At 52.7% G+C, this 15,812-nt stretch overlaps 1 protein-coding gene across 7 annotated transcripts in view; it reads left to right on the forward strand.

Annotated features, from left to right (window-relative positions):
• Nucleotides 1–15,812, forward strand: part of OSBP2 (oxysterol binding protein 2) — a 98,871-nt gene that overhangs the window by 30,799 nt on the left and 52,260 nt on the right. The gene's annotated exons all lie outside the window — the stretch shown is intronic.

Genomic DNA, 15,812 nt, shown 5'->3' on the forward strand with positions numbered 1-15,812 from the left:
ATTTTTATTGCTGGGTCCCCATTTTGGGGTGGATGAAAGGGTCTTTCCCCCAGGAGTTCTCCTGAGTTGAACAGCTGTGGAAGTGTTTTTAACTTTGTTTTTTACTTGGCTGCTGGCTGGAGCTGTGCACCCACAGGAGCCATTTCACAGGACTGCTTTTCATGTCTGTTTTTAACTGCAAAACCTGTCCCCACACCAAGTATGGCATGGGAGACTTTGCTGTTCTGTGCAAGGGGGAGCTCTGGTTTCCCCTCTGCCCACTGTGGAATCAGGAGTATTTTGGTAACAAGCTGTGACCTGGGACATTTGTACTGGGAGATGTGACCTGAGCTCCCTGTCCTCATCCTGCTGCCCAGGGAGAGAGACCTGCCCAGGGAGAGAAATCTGCCCAGGGATGGACCTGCCCAGGGATGGACCTGCCCAGGGATGAACCTGCCCAGGGAGAGAGACCTGCCCAGGGAGAGAAACCTGCCCAGGGATGAACCTGCCCAGGGATCAGTGGCAGAAAGTGAGAGTGGAGCTGAGCTTAGCTCCCTCCTCAATTACCACATGTGCTTAATTCCTCTAAAACACATGTAGAGTGTGACAGGAGGACAAAACAGTGCCAGACCAAGCTCTGCTCAGCCAAACGTGGCATTCCTGCTTCTAGGTGGGATTGCAAAGTGTTGGTAAAGTTATAGTAAACTCAATTTGTCCTCATTCATCACCTGCTTTTATCAGTACTGGCTGTGGCCCTGTGCTGTTACCTGGCTTGAAAATCAGATTTCTGTGTTCACCCTCTGTATTTGGTGACTGTGGCTGGTGGATTTTCTTCAAACAAATACAAAAACAGATCTAAAAGTATCCTTTCTTTTTAGAGCAGTATCATGACATCCAGGAATTTGATGAGTGCTGAATATATGATTTTTTTCTTGGCTCTGTAATAAAGGAAAAGTGTGCAAGGGAAGAGTGGAATTCTGTTCCTGGTATTTTAAACACTAGGAAAACTCCCCAGAATAGACTTGGGTTGCTGGGAGAGGGAGTTGGTGACTCCTTTTGGTTCCCTGCTCAGGCAGCAGAGAGGGTGAAAGCTGTGTGTGATTCCAGTGATCACCTGATGAGGAGCAGATTCTGGGCTGACAGAAAGGGATTTTGGTGTTCATGGTGCTGAAATGCAGGAGATCCCTGGACAGGTCAGTGCTGGTGTCTGTGCAAGAACAACTCACCTGCCAGCCACTCTCAGAGGTGTCTGATTCCTTTGGCTGAGACTGGAGTCAGTGCAGAAAAACTGGGAATTGATAATCAGAGTGGAAAAGAAGGAATGCAGGCTTGCTCTGTGTGCTGCTGGCATCTCTTCCCTGGAGATGCCCTGCCAGTGACTCACAGGGTTTTCAGCAGAACTTGAAAACCCAAACAACCAAACAGGCACAAGATTAACCAGAGAAATAAAATCTCCTCTGACAAGGGAAGGAGGATGATGGAATGGAAGGTAAATTTTTCATCTGGGAGAAGGACAGCTGAAGGTGCCACATGGATGATGGTCAGTGGTACAGGAAATGTGCTGGAGCCCCAGGAGAGGCTGAGGGAGCTGGGCAGGGGCTCAGCCTGGAGCAAAGGAGCCTCAGGGGGGCCCTTGTGGCTCTGCACAGCTCCTGACAGGAGGGGACAGCCGGGGGGGTCGGGCTGTGCTCCAGGGAACAGGGACAGGAGCAGAGGGAACGGCCTCAGGCTGGGCCAGGGCAGGGGAATATTGGAAAAATTTCTTCCTGGAAAGGGTTTCCAGCCCTGGCACAGCTGCCCAGGGCAGTGCTAGAGTCCCTGTCCCTGCAGGGATTTAGCAGCTGTGTGGATGTGGCACCTGGGGACAGGGGTTATTGGTGCCCTTGGTAGTGCTGGATTAATGGCTAGAGTTGATCTCAAAGGTCTTTTCCAACTTTAACAATTCTGTGACTGTCTGAGTCTAGGAAAAGTTAGGGAGAAATGCTTATGAAAAAGGAGGGAATTATCAGCTCATAGGTTTAAATGGAGCAGGAATAATTAATATTTTGTACAACATCCAATTAAATGGTGGCACTTGCTGCCGGGAGCCAGAAAATCCAAGGAGACCAAGCAGATTTGGGCACAATTTCATCCCTTGGGGTACAGGCTGTAACTGGCTGTGTATGGAATATGACCTGGGGGCTCCTTGTGCAGCACAGCTCTGACAGGGAAGGATCAATGCCCAGAGGAACCAGAGCCTGTGCCCTGTCCCAGTATCCTGTTTCCAAAATACCAATTGCAGTTTGCTTGCTGGGGAAGAGATGGAATTTCCTGGGGTTTTAGGCTGACCTTGTGTGACCATCCTGGGGAGGATTCACTTTGAAACCAACACCCTGTGGTGTGGGTCAGTGGTCTGGGCTAGTGGGGGTTGATTACTTGGGTTACTTGGTTATCCTTCCTGCCTTAATCCACTGTTTTCTTCTTGAGAAACAGGGAGGGATTGCTTCTGGGGGCTCTCTGTGGGCTGCAGGAGGGTGGGAGCTCTAAGCAGATAGGAGAAAGAGTGGAAGAGGGCTGGTGATGGCCTCTGCTCTGGTCCTGGGGTGAATTCCTGTTGCAGGAGAGTGGAAAGGGACAGTCCATCTCTGGAGAGGGACACTGGAGCTGTGGGGATCCCACTGCAGGGCTGGGGTGCAGTTGGGTGGGTGGAAGCCAAGGGGCAGCTCAGGCCAGCAGGGAGTTCCCCTTCAGTGTCCCAGATCCAGCCTTTATGGCAGCATTAAAAAACAGCCATAATTAATTATTCCTCAGCTTTCCCTTTAATCACTCCACTGATAATGTCACTTGTGTTGCTCTACTCATTTTGGCTGTTTTTTGTCCTTTTTCCAAGGCAGGGGTTTGTTTGCAAAAGCCATTTTGAGTTGGGCCTGTGACACTGCAACGCATCTGGCACCTTCCCTTTCCCATTCCATGAATTATCCCCTTGTTGCTCCCCCTGGCCTCTCAGAAGCTCCTGGCCAGGTGGCCTTGGCTTGTGGCTCTGCTGGGGCTGTGGCAGGACAGGACAATTCCTGTCATTGTTGTCCCAGCTCATGTCTGGCTGTAACAGCCCAGCCATTCCCAGCTCTTTGGACAGCAGCATTCCCTTTTCCCCTCCTCCCTGTGAGTTTCCCCATCCCTGTGAGCTGTTTTCCCTGTGCTGCAGTTCCCTGGCTGTCACCTTGCTCTTCTAATTGTCTTTTTATCCTTGGAGTCTGGATTTTCCCAGGACAGCCAGCTGTTGTTAACTATGCCAGGAGCTGCTGCTGTGGGAAATAGAACTGGCAGTGCTGCTGATGGACTTGTTTGCTTGGATTTCCCATTCCTAATGATTCCTGTCTCCTCTCAGTGCCTTCAGCTCTGGCTCCCCAGTCTCCTGATGGATTGGGGTGGGTTGGTCCATCTCAGCCACCCCAGGGAGCTGCAGCCAGCACTTCAGCTCCTCCTGCCACAGCCACAGGGATGCTGGAGAGCAGGAAGGGTTTGCAGAGGGATCTGACCAGGCTGGATCCCTGGGAAACTGTGCCAGGGACAGGGGACTTTGGACAAAGGCCTGGAGTGACAGGTTAGGTGGGATCCTGGGAAGGAATTGTTCCCTGTAAGTGTGCAGAGGCCCTGGCACAGGGTGCCCAGAGAAACTGGCTGTTCCTGGATCCCTGGCAGCATCCAAAGCCAGGCTGGATGGAACTTGGAGCAGCCTGGGATAGTGAAAGGTGTCCCTACCCATGGTAGGGGTTGGATGAGCTTTAAGGTCCCTTCCCACCCCAAACCAGTGAAGGGTTCTCTTAGCTACACAGCCTCCAACTGCTCCCTTCTCCTGGCTGCTGCCTGGTGCTGCAAACACGAGGAGGGTGGGAGGAATCTTTGGATTTTTCTATTTCACAAGCCAGGAACCACTTCCCTCCCCTCCCTCCCCCACCTTGTTATTTTTCTAATCTGTTTTTAATTCTCTTGCTGCTGTTTTCCCCTCCACTTGCATATGGGGATGCAGCAGTCCCAGGACTGAGCTCCCCTCCTGGCTGTGCTGCTGCTCTCCCTGGTCCCAGGTACCACAGCACATTCATTGCTGCTGTTGTGCAGATGTAATCCATGATAATCACTGCCAGCCAAGGAACCCAGAAAACAGTACTTACATAACAGCAGGAATTAAACATTCCAGCAGGGGCTCAGAGCAGCCAGCACTATTTAGGCCATTCCTGCTGCTCCTGCCTCATCCTCCAGAGTGAGTGCAGAGCTGTGGCTGCTCCTCAGCTCTGCCTGGTGTCCATGGTCAGTGGAAGCTCTGCCTGCCCATGGCAGGGGCTGGAAAAAGATGAGCTTTAAGATCCTTTCCAACCTAAACTATTCCATGATTCTCTGACAGGACAAGGGGCAATGGCTCCCACTGCCAGAGGGCAGGGATGGATGGGATATGGGGCAGGAATTGTTCCCTGGCAGGGTGGGCAGGCCCTGGCACAGGTGCCCAGAGCAGCTGGGGCTGCCCCTGGATCCCTGGCAGTGCCCAAGGCCAGGCTGGACATTGGGGCTGGGAGCAGCCTGGGACAGTGGGAGGTGTCCCTGCCATGGCAGGGGTGGCACTGGATGGGCTTTAAGGTCCCCTTCCACCCAAACTGTTCTGGGATTCTTTAATTCAGGAGTGGGATGGGAATTGATGCGACAGCTCCTGCTGCTCCAGTGCTGCTCTTTCCCCTGCCCAAGGGCAGAGACACATCCCCCCTGCCTTCCCTGCCCTGTGCCACTGCCAGGGAACCCTGGTGCTCCCTCCTCTGGGCAGTCACCCCGTCCTTTCCCACTCTTGGCAGCCTCTGGGAATGTCCATGGGCTCCTGCAATCCCTCAGCAGGGCTGGCACTCAGCTGAGTGTGGCGAGCCAGGCCCTGGGGCAGTTTCTCAGTGGAGGTTTTTGTGTTTTCAGCATTCCAGGTGAGGCTGCAGCAGTAACCCCCTGGAAATAAGCACAGGAACGTGACAGAGCAGAGCAGTGCTGGGGGGAGGCTCTGGGAAGGGCTGGCACAGCAGGAGCAGAGCTGGGGTGGGCAGGAGGCTCCGTGCCCACGCCAGAGCTGGGAAAACGCTCCTGCCGGAGGAGGGGGTGGGATGTGCAGCACGAGGATTCTGGGGGAGGTTTACATTGGATACTGGGGAAAATTCCTTCAGGAAAAGGCTGCTCAGGCTCTGGAACGGGCTGCCCAGATGGTGGAGTCCCCATTACTGGGGGGATTTAGCAGCAGTGGGGATGTGGCACTTGGGTGTGGGGGTGGCCTTGGCAGTGCTGGGGACAGCTGGACTCGAGGGCCTCAGAGGGATTTTCCAACCTGAGTGATTGCACAATTCTCTGATCTCTGCTGGCACACCAGGGCCCTTCTTTCCTCACCAGGGTGACCTGGGACAGCTGTGGTGAAGGAGAGGCCCTGTTTTGGCTGAGCTGCTGCAGAAGGAGTTTGGTGCAGGAACACTGGGAGGAGAAATCCTTCTGGGTCCTTGCTCAGTCCTGCCTGTGGGAGCTGGGAGGGCAGGCAAAACCCAGGGGCTGAAGTGTCCTGTTGTACACACAGGCCTCTCCCTGGCAAGTTGGAGAGCAGATTCTTCTCCAGCAAAAATGGGAAGGAGAGGGATCAATTCCTATGGCGAGGATTATGATACTGCTGGAGTTGATAAATAGCAGGGAAAAACTGGTTATAAATTGATAAAGTGATAACTACCAGGGCAGAATGGTCTCTGCTGTGCCATGTTTGTAGGTACCACAGATCCATCCTTATTTCCAAAAATGCTGTGGATTGTGCTACTGGATTGTGTTTCTCCCATGCCCATCTCCTGTGTTTCTTTAAATCTGGTTTTTTTTCCCCTCATTTCATTATTTATGGCCCTTTCCCCCTGTGCCATGGACAAACACTGTGAGTGTGTGGCCTGAGTGAGGGGATTTCCCTCATTCCATGTTTTCCAGCTGTTTATAAGTCTGTGTTTCCTTTCTCTCATTCTCAGTGCCTTTTCTGTTGCTTCCACATGACCTCCTCCCTTCCTCACATCTTTTTGAGGGAAGAATTTCCCAAGGTCACTTGGCAAGGCTGCAGAGCCCAAACCAGTGACCCCTGGGCAGCTGTGCCCACATTTCACCTGAACTCAGGGCTGATTATTTCCCTTGAGGAATTGAATTGCAGGTGGTGCTTTGTGATTTCAGCCAAAGGGGTTGGAACAGCCTTTGCAGGGTCACAGAACCACGGAATGGTTTGGGTTGAAGGGACCTTAAAGCTCAGCTTGTCCCGCCCCTGCCATGGGCAGGGACACCTTTATCCCAAGAGGGCAGAGATCCCATTCCCAGTGCCCAGCTGGTGCCCAGCAAGGAGGGAACATCTGCACTGAGTGAAAAGTTCAAGTGAAAAGTTGCCAAAATGACAAACCCAGTCAATGTTAGCAAGTGCAGCAGGGAAGGAACAACAAGGATCATCCTTCCCACTTCTGCACCCACGCAGGAAGGGGGATTTTCAAGATCCCAGGGAATGCACAGTGCTTGCCTGGCAGGGAACCAGCAGACACTCACTCTTGGTGACAGGGTTTTGGTGTTCGAGCAAGAAAACACTTTTATAGACTACAAACTTGTTATTTTTCACAACAGGCAAAAAAATGTGGTTTCCCTAAGTACCAGTGACACACCAGGTTTAGCTTGGGAAGACTTTCAAAAATATTTGTGCTAAAAATAATATCAAAACTTTCGAGCACTTCTAGTGCTGTCTAAAATGGGAACATGCATTGGATTTATATGCTGGAAAACTTTATTCACAAACTAAGATTCATTTTTTTGGAAAAATAGCACATGAAAAGGGACTGGACAGACAGATAAAGCAAAACTTTATCCCCTGGGAGCACCAAAGGATGGGAGTACCTGGAGGTAGCCTGCAGGAAGGATGGAGAGGGACTGGGGACAAGGGATGGAGGGACAGGACCCAGGGAATGGCTCCCACTGCCAGAGGGCAGGGATGGATGGGATATTGGGAATCAGGAATTGTTCCCTGGCAGGGTGGGCAGGCCCTGGCACAGGTGCCCAGAGCAGCTGGGGCTGCCCCTGGATCCCTGGCAGTGCCCAAGGCCAGGCTGGACATTGGGGCTGGGAGCAGCCTGGGACAGTGGGAGGTGTCCCTGCCCATGGGAGGGACAGTTCCAGCACAGGGGGTGTGGTGTCCTTATGGAGATGGGGCTGCAGGAAGGGGACAAAGCTGGGTCCTTGCTCAAGCTGGGTCCTTGCTCACCCTGGCTCTTGAGCCCTGAGCTCTCTCTGTGCTGGGAACAGACTCTGGTTACTGGTTTTTAAGGCAAGTTTCACCTGTAAGTAGCTTTTAATGCCACATTTAGCAACACAACAGGGATTTTCATACAATTGGGAGCAGCAAGGGGGAGATTCCCAGCTCAGGAATCAGTTCAGTATCTCACTGTTGCTGTCAGTCATTCAGAATTCCCACGGGCTTTTTTCTTTACCTGGCACAGAAAAAGGCTCTTGAAGGTAAATCAAGTTTGAACACTGGAAACAATAACAGCCCTTGCTAATTAGAAATGAGTCACCGAGTGAAAACTGATCCTTCAGTGGGTCTGAAGGCATCTCTGGAGGGTTGGGCTGGGGCAGAGGGGGAGGTGGCAGGGCTGTTGGGCACTGAGGAGTGAGGGACTGGCAGGAAACCTTGTGGTGTTTGTGTCTAATGAAGCCCAACAGCTCCTGCTCCTGGTCACAGAGGGGAAAATGGGATTTGGGTTGGTGGTGGGATACAACAGCTCTGTGCAGCCCTGGCAGGGCACAGGGAGTCCCTCAGGGTTCTCCCTGCACATTGAGGAATTTGGGTTGGATGTTCATTTGTAACTCAGGTAGCAGGGAATTGCTGGGACTCACAGCTTGAGGGAACACCTGCAGAGCCATGTGTGCCTTCCATCCATCCCCTTGGGATTTCTGACATCCCTCTGGACAGGGAACTTGGGATACCTGAGCATACTGCAGTCACAGAATCACAGAATTGTGGAGGTGGGGGAAGCCCTCAGAGATCACCCAAACCCCTCTATTCCCCAGCCCTGCCAAGGCCACCACTGTCCCCTGTCCCCAGGTGCCACATCCACCTGGCTGTTCAATCCCCCCAGGGGTGGGAGCTCCCCCACTGCCCTGGGCAGCTGTGCCAGGGCTGGACAGCTCTTTCCAGGAAGGAATTATCCCAAAATCCACCCTGCCCCTGCCCTGGCCCAGCCTGAGGCCGTTCCCTCTGCTCCTGTCCCTGTTCCCTGGAGCACAGCCCGACCCCCCCGGCTGTCCCCTCCTGGCAGGAGCTGTGCAGAGCCACAAGGGCCCCCCTGAGGCTCCTTTGCTCCAGGCTGAGCCCCTTCCCAGCTCCCTCAGCCTCTCCTGGGGCTCCAGCCCCTTCCCAGCTCCGTTCCCTGGCCTGGCCACGCTCCAGCCCCTCCAGGTCTCTCCTGTCAGGAGGGTCCCAGAGCTGCCCCAGCACTGGAGGTGCCCCAGCAGTGCCAGCTCAGGGCACGGGCACTGCCCTGCTCCTGCTGCCACCCCAGGGCTGACACAGCCCAGGTGTCCTTGGCCTCTGGGCCCCCTGGGCACACCTGGGCTCGTGTCCAGCCGCTGCCACCAGCACCCCCAGGCCCTTTCTGCTGGGCCCTCTGCAGGAGCTGCTTGCTGCCAGCTCCCATCCAGGCCATGCAGCAGGAGCAGGCTGCCCTCTCCTGGCTCGCTGCTTCCCTGCATTCCTGGCTGCCCGTGGAGCTCCGTGTGCTTCAGCTTTCCCAGCTCTTGCATAAGCCCTGTCCCTGCAGAGAGCCCGGCTTTGGGGACACCGAGGTTATTTACTGCCTGTGCTTGACTTTGCAGCTGGCCTTTAATGTATGTGTGAGAAAAGAGGGATTGGCCAGGCAAACCTTGCTTGGACACTCAGTAGGGCAGGAGAGCTGCTTTTCCATGGGGAACAGCTGCTCCTCCTGTCCTGGATTCCAGCCCCAGGGAGAGCTCCCAGCACGTGGGGACCCCAAACTCCCCCTGCCCCGACATTCCCGGCTGGAAGTGGCACAGCTGGGCTGTGCTGGCACCTGTGCTGGCACCTGTGCTCCTCCTGCAGCGCCTCGGCTCCTCCCAGTGCTGGAATCTGATCCCAGCCCAGGCTCCACTGGGGCATCTCCCCAGATCCACTTGGGAAATTCAGAATTCTTCTGGAGTTTTAGGAGTTTGTAAGCTAAAATTGTCACTCTAGGTAGTGAAGATCAACTTGAGGATACGATGCCACTTTTATTCTGCTCAGCTTTTGATTTTATTTGAGGAAAATTTTATTGGGGAAAATCTCTCTTGCCTCCTCCATTGGCTCCATTGCTGAGGGGTGGGATAGGATTCTTGGAATATATTGATGCAGTTTCTGGAAGGTGAATGATCTGGTGTTTAGGGAGATCCAGGATCTGGGAGTGTGTTGTGGGATGCTGTGTGTGCCATGAGGGGATGGGTGGTCTCCTCTGGATCCCCTCATTTTCACTGTGTTTATTTCCCTGTGCCTTTGCCTGGCCCCTCATCAGCCCTGGGTGTTCCACACCCTCACTCCTCTTCCCACCTGAGTCCCCTGCTGAGTTTCAGCTGCTCAGCAAGAAGGAACATCAGAATTTCACATTTCCCTTGGAAAGAAAGGAGAAAGCTCATCCTGACTTTCCCAGGGGAAGTCAGGGAGCCTTTCCCAGGCACCTTCTGCTGTTCCTGGGACCCTGGTAACTCTGGATTTGCAGCAGAAGGAGCTAAATCCAGGGATAAACCTGCAATCTGCTGATGGACAGGGAACTTGAGGACTGATTGCCAAATGTTGAGATGAGTGACTGGGGCTGTGACTTAAATATTGGCAGGAGGAGGCTGGGGGCAGCTGGCAGGAAAGATGCAGAGCTGCTGCTGGGAGGTCTGCTGGGGCTCTTGGCCCTGCTGGGCTGAGGATATTTGGTTCCCTGGCTGGGCTCAGGAACCTGTCCTGGGACAAGTGTGAGCAGGGATCCAGCTCCAGCCTCCCCCAGGAGGTGCTGGAGGTGGAACACAAACCTGGGATGGAGGGAAGAGCCACTTCTGCAAGGATGGATGCAGCAGCAGAGCTGCCTTTTCCCATGGAAAATGACTTCTTGTGGTGCTGTAATAACATCATGTTGGCAGGCATGCTGCTCCTGGAGATGGATAACCAGGGAGTTTTGACCTTAGTTATTAGATTTGTAGATTCAACTAAAAATTTAGCTCTAAGGAGTGTTTCCAATTTAAAATGAGTCTCCTCAGGGAGCAGCTCTCCCTCTGGCAGTAACTCATTCACGAGGAACTCAAATATTCATTTATACTTAAAGCCGGGCAGGGGAAGGGAAAACAAAGAGGGCTGAAAGCATGACAAGATGATAAACACCCAATTTGGGATTCTCCTTGAAATGTGCTGGTAGGAGCTTAAACTGCTGCCAGAGCCTCCCTGAGGGGTGTGGTGGGTGTTGGATTTAGGAGCACAGTGGTGACAGTGGCACACTGGGTTATCCCTCAGCTCCTGACAGGATGGAGGGAGGGAGGGCTGAACCCTTGGATGGTGTAAGGTGCTGACACTGACTTGGGAGAGGATGGAGGGCTACAAAAGCTGTTAATCCTTTTTAAACAGGGCCCTGGGTGCTGCAGGTGGAGGTTTTCCAGCCATGGAGGTGTATGAGGAGGAAGCTCAGGCTGCACATCAGGAAAAATTTCCTTCATGGAAAGCATTGTTAAACACTGGGAGGGGCTGCTCAGGGAGGTTTGGAGTCCCCATCCCTGGAGTGTCCAAGGAGTGACTGGAGGTGGCACTCAGAGCTCTGGGCTGGGGATGGGGCACAGCTGGGACTCCATGGAGGTGGCACTCAGAGCTCTGGGCTGGGGATGGAGCACAGCTGGGACTCCATGGAGGTGGCACTCAGAGCTCTGGGCTGGGGATGGAGCACAGCTGGGACTCCATGGAGGTGGCACTCAGAGCTCTGGGCTGGGGATGGGGCACAGCTGGGACTCCATGGAGGTGGCACTCAGAGCTCTGGGCTGGGGATGGGGCACAGCTGGGACTCCATGGGCTGGGAGGGCTTTTTCAGCCTCAGGGATCCTGGGTGGTGGGGTGGGGAGGAGGCTGGTGCTCCCAGTGCTGCCAGCCCTGGGGCTGTGAGCTGCAGCACAGGCACTCAGTGCTCCCTTTCCCAGCAATGGTGCAGGCTGTGCTTGTTCCTGGCAGGATTCCCTGCTGGAGGAGTACAGCCTGTTCAGGGCAGGGCCAGGTGGAGCAGGCAGTGCTGCCATCCCAGGGCACTCACTCTCCTGGCTGCTGCTTGGGGAGCAGTGGAAAGGGGCTGGGTGCAATTCCTGCAGCCTGCAGGGAGTGAGGGACTCTGTGGATTTCTGTCCCTGCTGTGGGACTGGCTCTGAGATCCCCAGCTAAGGCACTTCTCTCCTCCTTCAAGGCAAGGGTCCCTCCCTTCCCTCCTCTGCCCTGGGCAGCCTGACCCAGAGGAGCATTTTCCTGCTGCCTGTCCCTCCTTGGCATCTGGTCAGTAAGCAGTGCAGAAGAAATGTGCTGGAGGGTGAATGTCTGGCTTTAAACAAGGAAAGGAGTAAAAAAACCTTGAAATTGCCTTCAGGTTCTGCCTCTGCTCTCCAGCCCCTGGAATGAACCAAGGTCCTCCAGCAGTCTGGGAGCAGAACTGCTGGAGTGTGGTGGAAAACTCACGTGTGAGCTCTTCCAACTGCTTGTTTACACTAAAACAAGGATGTTTTGGTTATTCCACTGATCTCCTTTTCAAGGGTGGATTGTGTAACTGAAGAATCCAAGATTTCCATAGCACAGAAACCCACCATGGCATTCAGTGTCACCAAGGTGGGGCAGGTGGGGGAGTTTCTTGCACTCCAGCAGCATTTTTGAGAGGAATAAAATAAATGGAGTCAGGAACAAGTGTTTAAAAAAAGCCAGTTGTTGGGCAGAGCTGTGGAAGAGCCTCTGGGGAGCTGTTCCTCTGGAGACAGCCTTTGTGGTTGGCCTTGGAGCACTCTGGATTCTGGGCATCCCTGGGTGGAGATGTGCAGCCTGGAGATGGGGCTTGAACTGCTCAGGACCTGCAGTGGTGATTCCTGGTGATATCCAGGGGCTGGAGTCAGGAAGTCTCAGTCAGGAAAGAAAATCCCCCCAGTAGAACTGGTAAAAAAACCCCTTTTTACTATGTAAATAATCTTTTGTTTGATTCACACAGGGCAAAAGAGAAGATCCAGTGTTATCTCCTTGCCCAGGGAAGGTTTAAAGTTGAATTATTTCTTTCTGGAAGTCCTAAAAGTGTTCTGACAGTGTAGGCACAATGAGATTGGCTTTTCCTGGGAGGGAGGAGAGAACCAGGAAGGGTTGGAGAAGAAGCCCTGGCACAGGTGCCCAGAGCAGCTGGGGCTGCCCCTGGATCCCTGGCAGGGCCCAAGGCCAGGCTGGACATTGGGGCTGGGAGCAGCCTGGGACAGTGGGAGGTGTCCCTGACCATGGCAGGGGGTGGCACTGGATGAGTTTTAAGGTCCCTTCCCACCCAAACCATGATCCTGTGATATTTCAGACATGTTCACTTCACTCCTGTGTGTGTGAATTTATGTGGGGTGGTTTTGGGCATCATACTTGAAACAAGCAGTAGGAATTTGGGGAGTTGAGGGACACTCACCCCTCTAGAAAACACTGAAAAGAATCAAATGTTAAAAGCCCCAAAAGCAGCAGAGGATGAAGATGTGTTGAGTGTTTTGCAATACAGTGAAGGTTTTTGCAGAGGGAAGTGGCCACTTCTCCTTTGTGTCTGCAGGGGGCAGAGACAATCCCTGCAGTTGGAGCAGGGAGATAAATTGAGGGTTGGGGATAACTGTTTAAAAACCTCAACAATCCCAAAGCAGGAACACCTGGAATCAGCACAGCTGTTTTATTTTGGAATATTTGGGCATTTATGGGAAGAGTGTTTCAAGGCAATACTGGAAAGAGCATTTCAAGGGAATATTAGATTATATACAGTAAATGACTATATTTAATATCTCATCATTAGCATATCATAAGGTATCTCAGTGCAGGCACAAGTCCCCAGAATTTTTTTAGGTGATTTTATCCCCATAAAATTTGAAGCAAGGACTCGAAATTGGGCAAGGAATGTCTGTGTCACTCTTGACATGCAGCTCTGGCCTGATGTGTTCCAGAAGAGACCCCCCAAAGGGGCTGGTTTTGGGCTTTTCCACTGGAAACTTGTAAAAGGTGAAACTTCCCAAGTTTCGGTTTTTTTCCTGAACCCGTTCTCCATGTGCTGGGGCAGCGCAGCTGCTGTGGCTGAGGTGAGGAGAGGGAGGAGGAGGAGGAGGAGGAGGAGGAGGAAGAGAAGGAGGAGGAGGCACCCGCAGCCCTGAGCACGGGGCATGAGAGCTGCGGAGAGGGGAAGGGAGGGGAAGAAATGAGGATATGGAGCCTGCGGAGGGCGGCCCGGGGCAAGGCTGGGCCGGGCTCGGGGCCATCCGGGGCTGCTCCCGCACCTCCTGGCCCTGGCCCTGGCCCTGTTCCTGTCCCTGCAGCCCCTCCTGAGCGCTGGATGAGGAAGAGGTGCTGTGGCAAACGCAGTATGTAATGCCCTAAACCCCCCTGGGGAGACAGAGCGGGCTGGGCTCTCTGGGGCAGGTGTGGGGCCGGGCTCCTTTGGGGTGTGCGCTGGGTTTGAGGTGCTTGGGAGAGCCCCTGGGCTGGGTCAGACACTTGAATTGATTATAATTGGATAAAGTGAGGGGTGTTCCCATATGTGGGGGGTCCCCAGAGGGTCCCTGTGTGGGGCAGCCCTTCATCCCACCCTGCCCTGTGTCAGGCTGGAGCAGCCCCACAGGGCTGGAATAAAATGGGGTTTAAGGTCCCTTCCCACCCAGCCCATTCCATGATTCTGCCCGGTGGGAGAATCCCTCCCTCTCTGAAGCAGGGAGAAGTTATTGTAACTGCTCCAAATAAAGCATTTCCAATCGATTTTAAGGGAGGAGCTGGAGTTTGAGGTGGTTTGGTCCCACTAATCCTGGAAGGGCTTTGTAAAAATCACCTGATGTTTTTATCAGTGGGTTGGGGAGGTGGATGTGGCAGAGCAGTAAAGATACCAGAAAATTAGGGATTATGGAGGCTTTCAAGATTAACTGGATAATGATAAAGGAGATACCAGGCTGAAGAGTGCAGCTGGGAGTGTTGTTGGGAATGCTCTGGAACGGGAAAACAGAATTCCTTAAGTTCTCCAGTTTGTTTTGGGATTTTATCAAACTTGGAAAAGAAGTCAGACTAAACCCAAACTGCAGCCATAATCTGACCTACCCACCTTGTCTTCTTCCAGGCAAAATATTTGGAAGGTATAAGTTGCACTTTTAAATGGCTTTTTATATTTGATGCAGTTTCTGGAAGGTGAATGATCTGGTGTTTAGGGAGATCCAGGATCTGGGAGTGTGTTGTGGGATGCTGTGTGTGCCATGAGGGGATGGATGGTCTCCTCCTGGATCCCCTCATTTTCACTGTGTTTATTTCCCTGTGCCTTTGCCTGGCCCCTCATCAGCCCTGGGTGTTCCACACCCTCACTGCTCTTCCCACCTGAGTCCCCTGCTGAGTTTCAGCTGCTCAGCAAGAAGGAACATCAGAATTTCACATTTCCCTTGGAAAGAAAGGAGAAAGCTCATCCTGACTTTCCCAGGGAAGTCAGGGAACCTTTCCCAGGCCCCTTTTGCTGTTCCTGGGACCCTGGTAACTCTGGATTTGCAGCAGAAGGAGCTAAATCTGGGGATAAACCTGCAATCTGTTGATAGACAGGGAACTTGAGGACTGATTGCCAAATGTTGAGATGAGTGACTGGGGCTGTGACTTAAATATTGGCAGGAGGAGGCTGGGGGCAGCTGGTAGGAAAGATGCAGAGCTCTGTCAGTTTGGGAATGTGATCCTTATGGAGAGGATCTTAGTTGTTATATTTCCATGATCCTGCCTTGATTTCCTGCAGCAGGAGTGGAGCTGTGTCTCCTCCATCCCTGCTGATCAGGGTTGGGAATTAGGATATAATACAGAATATAAATGTGTGTCTGTGTATGTATGGCCCTGTATAGGTATTAACTCTGGCCTCAGTGTCAAAACCCAGATCCTGCCTCCAGCTGGTCCTTGGATCTGATATCAGAGCTGGAAATTCTTGTTTTGAGCTAAATCCTATCAAGACCTTCCTCTTCTCTCCAATTAAAATCCAATCTCTTGTGGTGGTCATTTTCCCCTTAAGAACTACAGATTCTTACCTAAACCATCAATACATATGCCAGTATTTTAACGAAATCTTTGTGTGTACGTGCACTGCCAGCATTAGTTTCCCTGGCTTGACTGCACATAGTAAAGATTGTGTGATCTGGCTGAATTTCTCCGTTTTCTACCTGGAATTCTTGCACAGTCCCTGCCTCTCTATTTAAATGTGTCCTCAGAAAGTGGTTCCAACTTAAAAGCTGGAATACAAACATTTCTTTCTTGCTGTAAAACCTTTGTAATCCAGCTGGAGTGAGAAAAAAAAATGATCAAATGCAAACTATCAATCCCTGTGGGTCCTGGAAATTCCCAGTTCCCACTCCATACTCTGGGTCCCACTGTGCACAGGCAGCAGCTGCTGGGCTCTGGATTGGGATTTATGCCGAATTTTTCCTCCAGAATTACACATTCCCTCGAGACTGGGCAAATTAAAGCTGGGAAAATCCAGTGGTTTTGGAATGGAGGGGTGAGAAAATGGATCTCAGGGAGGACAGGGCTGGAGGAGCTTCCTGGGTTTGCTACGGAGCTG

This window comes from Agelaius phoeniceus, chromosome 18 (genome assembly GCF_051311805.1).
Source record: "Agelaius phoeniceus isolate bAgePho1 chromosome 18, bAgePho1.hap1, whole genome shotgun sequence".
NCBI lineage: Eukaryota > Metazoa > Chordata > Aves > Passeriformes > Icteridae > Agelaius > Agelaius phoeniceus.